At 38.2% G+C, this 13732-nt stretch overlaps 1 protein-coding gene across 6 annotated transcripts in view; it reads left to right on the forward strand.

Annotated features, from left to right (window-relative positions):
* The window catches only part of LOC137250776 (uncharacterized), a 176226-nt gene that overhangs the window by 47660 nt on the left and 114834 nt on the right, over positions 1-13732 (forward strand). Inside the window, exon 1 of one of the 6 annotated variants that reach the window (XM_067784210.1) lies at positions 7665-7830. The exons of the other annotated variants lie outside the window; for them this stretch is intronic. The gene's annotated coding sequence lies outside the window, so the exon portion shown is untranslated. Of the gene's footprint in view, positions 1-7664; positions 7831-13732 lie in introns of those variants that run through there. 6 annotated transcript variants of the gene reach the window in all.

Raw genomic sequence — 13732 nt, forward strand, 5'->3', positions numbered from 1 at the left:
AATAATGTAAGAAGTTATTTTCCTTAAAATTTAGAGATAGTTTTTTGATTTGGTTGTTGACTCAACTCGCCGTTCAGAGAACAAATTTTCTCTCACCCAACCCAATAGATTAACACTACGGACTCATTCAGTCTATGTGAGGTCCCCTTGGACCGACCAGTTCAACCTAACCTAACCTTCACCCAACTGACGGAAACATTTTTGCAACGTATCAACAAAAAATTGTGTTCTCGGAAACCGCCCAATGTGATTGGGAAAAATTAAACTTATTTTTTTGTTGTTGGTAATCTTGCTGTAACAAAACGGGCAATGCTTAATAATATAACGGAGACCGTAATTTATATTTTTTTCCTACGCACGTATGTATTATAGGATACTATGTCCTGAACATGGCTGTAAAGTTGTGAACATATAAATTGGGAAAAAAATAAAATAATACATAGCGCAGTGTACCACCGAGGAGGTTAAGGACGAGCCTTTCTTCCAATTTGCGTTGTGCTATAATTTAATTTTTCCTACAAACTGATGAATTTTCACTTAAAAGCTTTTAATGGCAGAAATGCATACAGAGTGTTGGTAAACCGCATTTTCTCAACTATTTTGAAGTTGCTTTTTCGGGCTTTCAATCCAGGACCTTCGGGGTGGTCGGCGAGCACGCTACCTAACATCACTCAAACAACGGCGGCCGCGAGATTTCTTTAAGGTTGGAAATTTCTAACTTAAAAATATATTATAAAAACAAGTAAAGGTGTCTAAGTTCGGGTGTAACCGAACATTATATGCTCAGCGTGATTTTCAATTGAACAATTCATTTCAGATAAATTACTTTTTTTTCACTTCTCGTGGCACCGGCCGTTTAAAAGAACAATGTCTCCCCATTTCCTCTTACAATAAAACTTGATAAGTGAAATATCATTGATTCAAAACTATTTTTTGCTAAGTTATAGCTTATTATTCTAGTCTACGATCCTTTTAAATTTGTTTTATATTTAAGTTGCCGTGGTCGTTAACCAATCCCGTGCATTTTTACTAGAAATATTTCCTGCTTTAGGGAAAATTTGTGTACCCAATTTTATTACGATATGTTAATTTTTCTTCGAGTTATGGCTCCCGAATCATAGAAAATTCCTTATTCATAAAAGGGGCGGTGCCACGCCCATTTTCAAAAATTTTAGTGCTTTCCAATTTAATGTTATAATTCAATTTAGAAAGTAAAATCCTATTGATACAAAGCTCGTTTTCGCTAAGATAATACTTATTATTTTCGTCTACGACCCTTTTAAAAATCTTTTATATAAAAGTGGGCGTGGTCCTTAACCGATTTCGTTAATTTTTCTTCCTTATAGTAAAGGCAACCTCTCTGCCGAATTTTTTTACGATGAGTTTAACGATTTTTGATTTATGATTAATAATAGGGGGACTCATGAAAGCATATAAACTTATAAGGTGTAAAATTATATCCAATTACACACGCTGTTATATGAACGCACCTAGTAATATTCTGGATAAACTTTATTGTTTATCAGCTGTATTATTATCAAAAAAAACCATTTTGATTGTTATACAAATTAAAAAATGCCAAGATTAAGTGGAAAATCAAAACTAAAACGTCTTTACTAAGATATACTTGCAAATGACTTGCTGATGTTGGAGATTTCTGATGAAAATACCTGCTGTAATGTCTGCAAGGTTGCATTCCTTTGAGTTTACCGCGTTTACACAATGAAATGTGCGCGTAAATTTATACAAATTGTATGAATAAATGATTTTTCATACAAAATTTGACAGCTTGTTTACGCACTAGATAAATTTATACGTTTACACATTTTATAAGGCATTTATAAGATTACATGAGTCCCCCTAATGTTTGTAAAATTGATTTTATCACAAGTGGGCGGTGCCACGCCCATTTTAAAAAAAATTTCAAGTTTTTATCAAGAGTCAATCAGTCCACACGTCAAATTTCAACATTCTAGGTGTATTATTTACTAAATAATCAGGTTTTTTGTGTTTTCTATAATGTTATATATATAAAAAGTGGGCGTGGTTATTATCCGATTTCGCTAATTTTCAATACAAATCTATTCTGGGTCCAGATAAGCGCTAAAGATTTCCTCAAGTTATCAAATTTTTTTTCGATACTAATGATTTTGATATATGGAAGTCTATATCTATCTCGATTCCTTTATACCTGTACAACCAACCGTTATCCAATCAAAGTTAATATACTCTGTGTGCAAAGCACGCTGAGTATAACTAGACTAGGAACTGGTTTTCGGTATTATTATTTTTCTAAAATTCGATTTGATTTATGAATATCGCCCGATATTGGCTGACGTTTCGAAAACCTTATATCAGTATTTTATTCCAAACGTCCTAACTCAGAATTTCCTATCTATGTATTTATTACGTTAGGTGGGGCGTTTATGAAAGAATTCAGAGGTGTAGTGAGTTTTTGAAATAAATCCTGAGACATGGCGCTATTGAAAAATATTCTGACACATTTTCGAACTGGCTGCCGAGAAAGGCAATATTCTACTCAGCCGTCGATTTACTAGCCACGTTTGTTTGTTTGTATGTATCAATAAGCTCGTTATCAACAATTGTGATTGTTTTGTATTTTGTTTGCAGGTTGGTCATGATAAATGCAAATTAGGCCGGGATATGTTTCGTTTTGTCTTTACTTTACTTACCATTTTTGCTCAAGAATAAAAGTGGACCTCCATAGCACGCGAAGGCGTATGCGTGCCTTTGACAAATGAGTTAATTGTATATATTTAAAAAAAAACTCGATCACATTCGATGCAGCATCGTGCGTTGACACATGAGTAGATTGCATGCATTTGCACGGGGCGAGACAAATAGCCTTTACAGAATGGACTTCATAGGCACGCACGTACTCGCACGTAAACGTATAAAAATGCGAACTTAAGTACACCTGTCGAACGCACCAAAGTTGCATTTTTTCCACTTGCATGCGTTTTCGTTCGTGCAGCAGCCAACTCCAATCTGTGTTTAAAGCAGCTTACGTCCTCTTATTTACTTCTTTTAAGTATACCGAATGAATTTGCGGTGAATTTTGTATTTCAACTAGCTCAATTTAAAAATTTACCGAACTGCCAAACGCATGTAAACACGTACTATAGAGTTGCACGGTTCTTTCTCACGAAAATGTTTAGAAACGTTAACGCGTTCCTATGGAGTTTCCTAACGTAACGAAAGATCACTGTAGCACTTAGCACTCTCCTGATGGGGCTTTTCATGTAGAGATATTGGCAAAAATGTGGGCCAGTGGTTGCAATGAACAGATATATTGGACCTAAATAGTTGTGGACCAATGCAGCTCAGTAATGTGCTTGTACAATATGGGCAGCAAACGATAGGTAAGGTCTTAAGATAATCACCACCGATTCTGAAGGAAATCACAATCTCTGTTAAATTGCAAGTCGTGTTGACTCTTCGTACTCGTCTGATTCATAATTTAGTATTTGACCTTATTAGGAACTTTATGTAAACAAATACCTCCCAGAAGTTTTGAGTCGAAGCAATAATCAATATTTCCCTGTTGTTTGTTGTTTTTTTTTTAATTTATGGGAACAATTTATACTAGAGGGTCATGATAAGGTTGATTGACAATTTAATGTTTATTATTACTCAAAAATTGGATGTCGGTCGCAGCTCTGCTTACCTTTTTATTTTCCCTTCGTTTTCTGTTAATTTTTCTTCTCTTTAATTTTCTTTGCATAAACTCCTTTAAATGTTAAGATGTTTGTTTTATAATACAATTATTTATATTTTCGATCATTTATAATTTTCTATACATTTACTTTTCGATGCGTCGCCAAGTTTCTGTCCTAATGTTTGGTATGTATTAGTTACACTAGTCTACACAAAATGTGTTCCTACCATAATGTCCATTCGGAAACTTAAACAAAAAAGTTTACGTTTTTAATATTTATCCGCCCACTGTGATCGAAATCGATTTCTTTAAATAACATAAGCGTTAAAAAAGTTTTCGTATTAATGAGCCGCATATAAATTTTGCCCCAGGAAATTTAAACACGCTGCGTGTACGCCTGCTTGTTTATTTGGAAGATTAAGTGCTGGCTTGGCGGCCACCGCTGTGTGATGGTAGCGTGCTCCGCCTACCACACCGTATGCCCTGGGTTCGCACCCCGGGCAAAGCAACATCAAAATTTTAGAAATAAGGTTTTTCAGTTAGAAGAAAATTTTTCTAAGCGGGGTCGCCCATCGGCAGTGTTTGGCAAGCGCTCCGAGTGTATTTCTGCCATGAAAAGCTCTCAGTAATATGCCTTGCAGATGCCGCTCGGAGTTGGCATAAAACATGTAGGTCCCGTCCGGCCAATTTGTAGGGAAAATAAAAGAGGAGCACGACACAAATTGGAAGAGAAGCTCGGCCTTAGATCTCTTCGGAGGTTATCGCGCCTTACATTTATTTATTTTTTAAGTGCTGACCACGATACAGTAAGTACCTTCCAATCCTTGGAATATGCGCTCTATCCACCACCTCAAATCGCGCGTTCATGTCTCGCCTTTGAAGATTTCCAACCGCAGCCACCACAAGCTCGCGATGTTGTCCAACGCTATCATCTTCACACTATTGTACCGCCTCGCTACATCAAAGTGACTGCTTTGTCACATCACTCATAATCTCGGGAACAGCCGGAGACTTAGTGTTACCTCCCTTTGTCACCTCCGAGAAAGCCGGAGTGTTAGCGTTATCTCCCTTTGGATCATCCACATCTGTGGTAGGCACATCGTCACGTTTAAAGTCCTCTCTGTGACTTGCACCTTTCGCGGTTATGGCTTTCGAGGTAGTTACTACTTTGCTATTGGGGCCCATCTGACCTACAGCTTTGACCCACTTGTCTTGTCTATGCGGCTGGCCTGTCTCGAGGCACTGGGTCGAGAGGCCAACCCCAAGCGCTCACTCTTCAGCTCTGTTGGGTTGACCACTGCTCCCAGGCGTTGGACAAATCTTAGTCCTGCACGGTACTGCGAAAACTCTTAGCCTGACGATGTTTTACAAGCTTCAAAGATTTCTGCACTCTGACATCTTTTAGAATTTTCCATAAGAAATAATTTTCATAGCTTTCTATCTTTATATTATAACAACGCTTCTCGTATCCACTCTGTCGTCAGCCTTACTCCCTTTGCTCCGTACCCTTCTCCACTCTACTTCTCCGTTTGGTTTCCTATGCTTTTCCATCACAGAGCCCGTTGGATGTGCACTACTTCCGCTCCTTAAGTCCAACGCATCGCTTATAACTCTTTTGTCTTTCTAGGCTTGCGACCCCGTTCTCCCTCTGTCATTCTCTTTATTAAAATAAGATTTTGAGTTGTTCAATAAAGCGGTCCAATAAAAGAACCGTCCGCCACAGCGCGTTCCTTACTGTGGTAAGCCCATCAATAGTTCCCGAGGTGTCCCGGTATCATCAATAAAACAGTCGAAGGTCCTTCACGTACAAGCAAAATGCCGGCATCTGAACGTACTCGCAAACAAGCCAATCTATAAACAGAACATTCGATGGTAGATTAATAAACGAACGAACACGCTTCATCGTACGTATAACAATAAACGAACAAAAGCAACAAACACAAAAAAGGTCAAAGGACTAAAGTAACTGACTTCTACCTGCCCATTTTCTTAATGAATAATAAACTATACGTGCTCATGTAACAATAAATACAATTCCAACGACAACAACAGATCAGTGGGGCAATTGACTTACTTTTTAACGTAGTTTGCTGTCGCTAACTTTTCTTTACGATAATTTTATCACATTTGTTATTCACAAACTTATATCACAATTTTATCTTCTCCTAATTCGTTGCAAAATTAGCTTTTGTCGTTGTCGTCTTGTCAAATGAGAATTTTTCACCGTTTCAGTTGGTGTTGTTAACGAAACTTGAGTGAGGCTGTATTCGAGCGCGCACCCTCTCAGGTTGTAACAGAAACGCCTAGCAGCTGCGGCATTTCGTCTTATTCGGCGTTTCAAATGTTAACTTATGATTTAGGTAATATTTTCATATAATTTGACAGAGTTGCCCCATTTTATCATTTTGAGTTTCGATCACCGCTCGTAAGAAGTAATACTGACCCAAAACGGAAAATGACACTGAAGATAGCAAAACGCCGAAACCGCTTTGTCTCCAAATCAAATTTGACAAGGGATGCCTGAAAATCTCTCCAATTTACATCACTTCTGGCAAACTATCGTTTTTCAAAAATTACCTGAGATAGAGCCTTTTTGCACCGGCAACTAAGATAGGCTCATAGTCCAATCAGCAGTCGATATACCATCTTCTACCATAAGTCCATTACAATGTAGTACCGGTGATCAGGTTTTAATCTTCTAAGTAAACATTTACCTAAATTTATTGTAATGTCTTATCAACACCTGCACTTACATGTGCTTTACTAAAGTAAGTGCAGGGTTCTTAAACTCTGACCTCTTCATTCAATTATGGACAGAAATTTTATTTTTTAACGGTTTTATTTAGCTTGATTTGACCAACCCCAAGTGCTGGTTGGCTGGCTGGCACGAATTTTGTAATTGAAATTTAAGTAACATCCCAATAAGCTACAAGCTTGAAACTTGGAATATAGTTCAGAACCCGATGACAATGTAATAATAATAAGAAACAAACATCGATAGGTGGCGCATGGATCGAAATATTTCAAAAAATCGTATGTGTGGTCTGATTTGGTTTATATTTGGAACACATAATACATAAATGAATAGAAAGCGACCTATGATGTCCGATTTGGCTCATATTTGGAACAAATATTACATACAGTCCGGTAGAAGTGACATCAAAATATTTTGGAGTTCGAGGAGGACAAGCATATGGCCGAGTCGTGTAAAGTCTTTGGAAGCATTATGTATTGAGGACTTAGATTGTAACAAATTGTCAGGAAAGAGTCCTTGTAATAATGAGTCACCAAATGAACTAAATAGAATGAGAATTAATAGGCAATTAAATAAAGACTAAAAACTTGAAAATAAAATAATTAAAAAAAAAATTAAATTAAACGATTTTATTAAAAAAAAATACTTACATGAAGTAATAATAATACTAAAAGCTAGAAAATAATTAGCTAGGTCCTAGGTACTAGTCATCACACTCCTCATCAATCTAGGGCGTTCATCAGACAATTAAATAAAAGCGTTGGACGCGTCAAATTTCTATTGATAGTCATAAGTAAGACCAACTGAACCTTAATTAGGTTATGCTACGCCTTGCATTTTTAGAAATTTCACTTATTTTCTAGCTTTTAGTATTATTATTACTTCATGTAAGTATTGTTTTCAATAATACCGTTTAACTTAAAAATAATTTTTTTTTTTATTAATTTATTTAATTCTGTTAACTTGTGTTACTTGACTCTCAAAGCTTATTTTTCTTGCATTTACGAGCCGATCCGCTCACACTGTCTGTCTGCCGTCTCAATTATCTCGTCATTTGGCTTTGTGTTTCTTTTTGTTTGCAATTTACGTATTTTTCCCTCTCTCTCTCTCTCTTCGTCTTGGCAAATTTACTCAATCGTCTTGAATTGGGGTTAGTCTCCAGTTCGTACCCAATACACTTATTCATTTTATTGTTGTAAGCTAAATTTCTTTGTTCCATTCAATCATTTCGTTAGTATGTCCGTTGTTTTATTTTGGTGTGCTTGTCTATAACGGTTGCTTTGTTGCGAAAAAAATAAAAATCTAATAAAAAATTTATTTTCCAAAAATTTGTTTCATTGCTCTTTGAAAAGCAATAAAAATTAAATAACGAAAAAATGAGTGTGTTTGAGAAAAGGTAATTAATTATTACAATAATATTAGTTTAGTGAAGGTGTAATTTTAATTTGAAGCAAGTCAATTTTATTATATTTTTTTCATTTTGCATATTATGCAGAAATGTTGAAACACATTGCTTAGTAAAGTTGGACTTTTGAATTTTTATCAATGCCGATGATTTTATCTAGAGTTAATTGTGTTTTTGGTGTTTTTTTCTATTATTGTGTTTCTGTTATTGTGATTTTGCTTTTTCCGTTTTCTCAATTTTTCTTATCACAATGAACAACGTAAAAGTTTGAACGAATTAGTAGGAAGGTTCACTAAGTAGGTTAGGTTAGGTTGAACTGGCCGGTCCATGAGGACCTCACATAGACTGAATAAGTCCGTAGTGTTACCAGAAGTTTGTTTTAATGACCAAACTGAAAAACCCTATCAAAAACCAGGACCTACATATGTTATAAAATAACTTCGTCCTCTTGGCAAATACTAGAAGCTTCCTAGGACTTAAGCCACTTGCTGCTTCTAGATCTGACAGCTGTATCACTCCTAATAACTGGAGTCTTAGCCTGTAAAGCGCAGGGCACGAGCACAGAACGTGCTCGATCGTTTCCTCCTCCAGCCCACACTACCAACATACATCTGCTATCACTGACCAAACCTAATTTAAAGGCATATGACGCCAGAAGGCAGTGTCCAGTCAGAATATCCGGCATGAGTCTACAGTCCTATGCTTTTAATGATAGAAGCAACTTTGTTAGTCTAAGGTTGTAAGACCTACACATAATCTTCGACACTTTACTGCCCCGCGCTTCAACCCACGCTTTTCCTGCTTGGTCGATCATGTGCACCTCCCACCTTCGCTTAATTTCGCCCAGTCTAATTGGGACGTCTACGGAGCAAGCTTGAAGGAATGCGCCCTTTTTAGCTAGCTCATCCGCTTTTTCATTGCCATCTATTCCCATATGCCCTGGGACGCAATATAGATGTATGCTTCTCCCTGTCCCGATTCTCTCCAGGGACTGCTTACACTCTAACACGCATTTAGATGTTGTGCTATGCGAGATTATTGCCCTAATTGCTGCTTGACTGTCAATATAAAAGTTAACACGATTGCAGCTTGGGCTATTTTCTTCCAGGGTTTCTACTGCTTTGGTTACGGCTACAATTTCCGCTTGGAAAACGCTACAGTAATCCGGCAGCCTGTAGGATCTGGTTATTTCAGGATCAGCACAGTATACCCCAGACCCTACTCCTTCAACTACTTTGGAACCATCTGTGTACACATGTATCGCCTCGTCCGCCATTTGAGCGCCCTTGCGCCAATCGTCCACCTCTATTGTGGCCTTAGATCGTCCTCGAAGGCGATTCACTACGTAAATCAAATCAACTTAACAATCCTCCGAGCTAATGTCTATGTCGGCCATGTGTTATCTTAATGCGTTGTGTTCTATAATCAGCCCCATAACAATGATCGGCTTGCTAGGTTTGAATGGTTCATCCTTTATAAGCTGGCAGTCATTTATGGCCGGGATGTTGCTGTTGAACAACTTGTTGCATTCCCTGAGTCCTCCGTGCGGGCACTAAAGTTTCGGGTTGCTATTTGAAAATCGAAGCTCTCGGTTGAAGGCTTCGAATAAATATTTTGTAGCACCCGCTATCTTTGCAGCCTCTGGGATTTTTTCGAGCATACACTGCGCCCTTTGGTATTGTTTCTTACCGATCTGGTAAAGGTGCTATTCCCTGCTGCTTCCGCATGTAACGGTAGAGGAAGGAAATCGTCCCTGGGCTAGTACCGCCTATAACTTTGCTTGTTGTTACTGGTTGTGTTGTAGGTGCACTATGGGTGGTAACCCGTACAGCACCTGCATCGTCTCATGGCTGGAGGCGAGAAGTGTGTGCTCGTCTGACTCCGTGTCTTTTGGAGTCGTAATCCTGTAGTTGCTATCGAAAAATATAATGTCCGTAGTATTAGTTGACGTGGTTGTCTTGTATATCGTTTTTATCGTTATTGTCTTGTCCGTTGTGTCCACGTTGTCCGATTCAGTTGTTTTCTCATTACTATTTTGTGTGTTTTTGATGAGAGAGTTCATGTTTCGTCCCACAATCAAGGGTATCCACCCGCTGACCATTCATCCGTCGGCACGGGTACCTCGACACCTTCGATTAGGATGGTGTTGGTGCGGTTATCATATCATGCCCCACATACCCGGGGTAAGATCGACAAACCGTTGGGCTTGTCTACCTCAGCCCATTCATGGGGTGAATGGTACTTAGTTTATCAGTCAGTCCAACAAAAATATTTGTAGAGGTCTTAAATAGCACTTCTCTTCAATGCAGCTTAGCTGCACCTACGGTCCAAGAGGTGAAACCACCATAGATCGAGCAGGAGCTATCAGCTCCAGGTCTCTCACGCACACTGCACTTCATGAATAGTGCAACACCACTTACCTAGTAGCTACAAAATTTCCCTGTCGTTAGTTTTTGTCGCGTGCTGCTGTGCTGTTGTTGTTGTTGTAGCCATAAGGCTACTCCCCGAAGGCTTTGGGGAGTGTTATCGATGTGATGGTTCTTTGCCGGATACAGATGCGGTACACTCCGGTAACACAACACCATTAAGGTGCTAGCCCGACCATCTCGGGAACAAGTTATATGGCCGTATTAAACCTTCAGGCCATCCCTCGCTCCCCACCTCCAAGTTACATGAGGAGCTTGGGGTCGCCAGAGCCTCGTCTGTTAGTGAAACAGGATTCGCCACAGATAGGTGAGGTTGGCAATTGGGTTTGGAGAAGCTGTATATTAAGCTTGCAACCTGAAAGGGTTGCGGTACACAGCCCCTTGAATCTGGCCACAGATAGGTGAGGTTGACAATTGGGTTTGGAGAAGCTGTATATTGAGCTTGCAACCTGAAAGGGTTGCGCTAAACAGCCCCTTGAATCTGGTATTTTAGTCGCCTCTTACGACAGGCATACCTACCGCGGGTATATTCTGACCCCCAACCCGCTGGGGGTGCGTGCTGCTGTCTTGGAAACATTTGACCTTCGTAGTGATGACCTCTTCGTTCACTACAAAATCTTTAAAATTAATTTTTATTGGTTTACTGAGAAAAGAATAGCATTTATGAAGAGGCACATCATCATCATCTGCGTAAACTTGAATGCGATTTAAGTCATAAATTTCGTCATGACTGGAGTACCACTCTTTAAAGCATACAATCTAAACCTACGCTGCGGTGATCTCAAAAGCTGTGATTGTTTCTTATTCCATTGAGAGCTACGTTGCGTCCAGCTCCGTTTCGGTCTTTATTAGACTACTGGTTCGCTGAAATCCAGACCTTTGCTCGAAAAAAAATTACGGAGCTTTCATTATTAATGATTTGAGACTAATTGGGGTGAAGCTCCTCTCTTATTTTCCTCTAAGGTGAAACTAGACACACCTTACAAATGTACCTAATCTTTCAAAAGTAAAGCTTTAAGGGCTATTTTCACCACCCTAGCCTAAAAAAGATTCCAGACATTTTTCCTCAATTTATTAGTCCAATTTTTGAACGAAGATAAGTTCCATGTTAATAAGAAAGGTTTCCTTGTTTGTAGGCCAAATTCTTTGTTTTGAAGATGAAACTTCTTTAACAGTCATTTTCATTTTGAAAAAAAAAAAACAAAAAAAAGAAATTTGGGACCACTTCCTTTTTGGTTTGGCCTTGTAGAAATAGGAAAATTGTTTAAGAAGTTGTGGCCTGGGTATGAATTTGAGCCGTTCCAGTGCATAGACACGAATGTAGTTTCCTTTTTTTGAAATGCTTTTTCACCTCTATACTCAAAATCGTCGAATGTTCTACTGTCGCTCCTCGCTGTCAAACCTTTTTTCCTCTCCCTGGAATCGTTCTTTGTTCCTTAGTTTCTGCTGTTTGAACGGCGATAGGACATCACAGTGCGGCAACACTTTTCATATTTGCTAACGAAATTTCTACTGGGGAAGAAAGTACAAATAAAATGCATAGAAATTATAAATATGTCTCAGATACATACATTTATAGAAACATACATACATATGTACTTAATTATGTATGTACATATGAAAATGGAAACTCGCACGAGAAGCCGCGAACGACCTTGACGGCGGCTACGGCGATAACACAAAAACAACGCTGGCGACAATATTATCGACAGAAAATGTAACTAAAATTTGATATTTGCTGTGATTTTATGTCTATGAATTAAGTGAAAAAATGTATACTGTAACTAGTTTCCTTACCTACAAATATATGTATGTATGTATGTTCCTTTGTACAGCAGCGAACAGGAGAATAGCAACAATTTTTTTTTTTCAAATTTCGTTAATTAAATTCATCTTTATTTTATTTTCGCCATTCGCCGTGGTGTGATGGTAGCGTGCTCCGCATGCCACACCGAAGAACCTGTGTTCACGCCCCGGGCAAAACAATATCAAAATTTTAGAAACGATTTCCGCCAATTTGTAGGAAAAACTAAAAGGAGCACGACGCAAATTGGAGGAGAAGCTCATTTATTTATTTATAAAGAAAAAACTTCCTATGCAAACCCAATCTCAAAAAAGTTTTCGAAAAAATTCCAAAATTTCGAAGTTTTCTGAATTTGTTTGAGTATGCAATTTTATAGCCCAACCAATTTTAGTATAACAAAGTACAAGTTCTAGGTCTCTCTAAATCAGCATTGATTTTTGAAATTTTCGAAAAAAAAATTTTTAATGGAGGAAAATTTAAAACACTTCGGAAAAAATTTTCAAATATCAATCCGAATTTTTAGAGACCTCTAAATTGTACTTAATTGGAGTGATTGGACTACAAAGCTGACTACTCAAAAAAATTCAGAGGACTCCAAACAAAAAGTTCAAAGTTTTCGTAAAATTTTCTAGAATTTTCGCATTTTTTTCGAAAACGTGTAGCGAATAGGCTTGCATAGTTACAGTTAAAAAAATTCAGGAAGTATTTTCTTAAAATATCGAAACTAAAAAAAACGAATTAATTGACGAAAATTTGCAAAAAAATAATGCCACTTCCTTCCATCCGCTGCTATTTTTATGTTCGCCACTGCATATAGACAAAAAATTAGGTGAGCAATTATAAATAATAAGGAATTTAGCGCACAGTGTAACATTCTCCGACTTCACTAGTTCACAAAAAAATTCTAAGTCATGTGAATATCGGCATAAAGTTGTAGTCACCAGATATGAAAACGCTAAAAGAGTAAAGAAGTAAAAATAATGGATTTTACGCAGCTTCGATTCGGATTTTGAAACGTTTAATTTGGACTTTCGAAACTTTCGAAATTAGCTTTCGGGGTTAGATCACTTTATCGGCGGCGGCGGCGTAGGTTCTATTATATACCGGCGTAGGCGGCTCGCCGGCGTATGCCGGTGTTCTTACTTTAAAAGCTTGATTTTTCTATTTAAAAAAATAATATTTAGGAAAGGTTTTGTTTATATGTATTTAAGCAAATCAACGTGTTGGCCATTTCGGAAATATCCGGGGGTTTTGCATCAAAATCTCACAGACCATTCAAACATTTTCAGGAGTAGCTCCTTGCGAAGGGATTGTCCCTCGTTCGCTTGCTCCAGAGAGGCTTCGAACCTAACCCCGCTCTTTGGAATTGGTACTGCTATACCTGGCATATCTCGTGCAAAGCGTAGTTTCACCTAGGGTTAACTCCTAATAATCGTCGCGAACACAATTTCTTTAAATCATTTGTCGCTCCTTAGCGGTCACGCACAAAGGCGACTTAGGGTTGCTATTAATTGTCTATTAATACTCATGACTCTCGTGGCACAGGGCGCCTCCAGTTTTTTCGGCTGTTTTTAAGAGCTTCAATTCTCGATGTGCGAACAGTAGGAATCCCTACCACCAGTCGCTACCACGTATCCTGAGCCTCACACCATATGCCAGTACA

Source organism: Eurosta solidaginis, chromosome 4 (assembly GCF_040869045.1).
Source record: "Eurosta solidaginis isolate ZX-2024a chromosome 4, ASM4086904v1, whole genome shotgun sequence".
Lineage (NCBI taxonomy): Eukaryota > Metazoa > Arthropoda > Insecta > Diptera > Tephritidae > Eurosta > Eurosta solidaginis.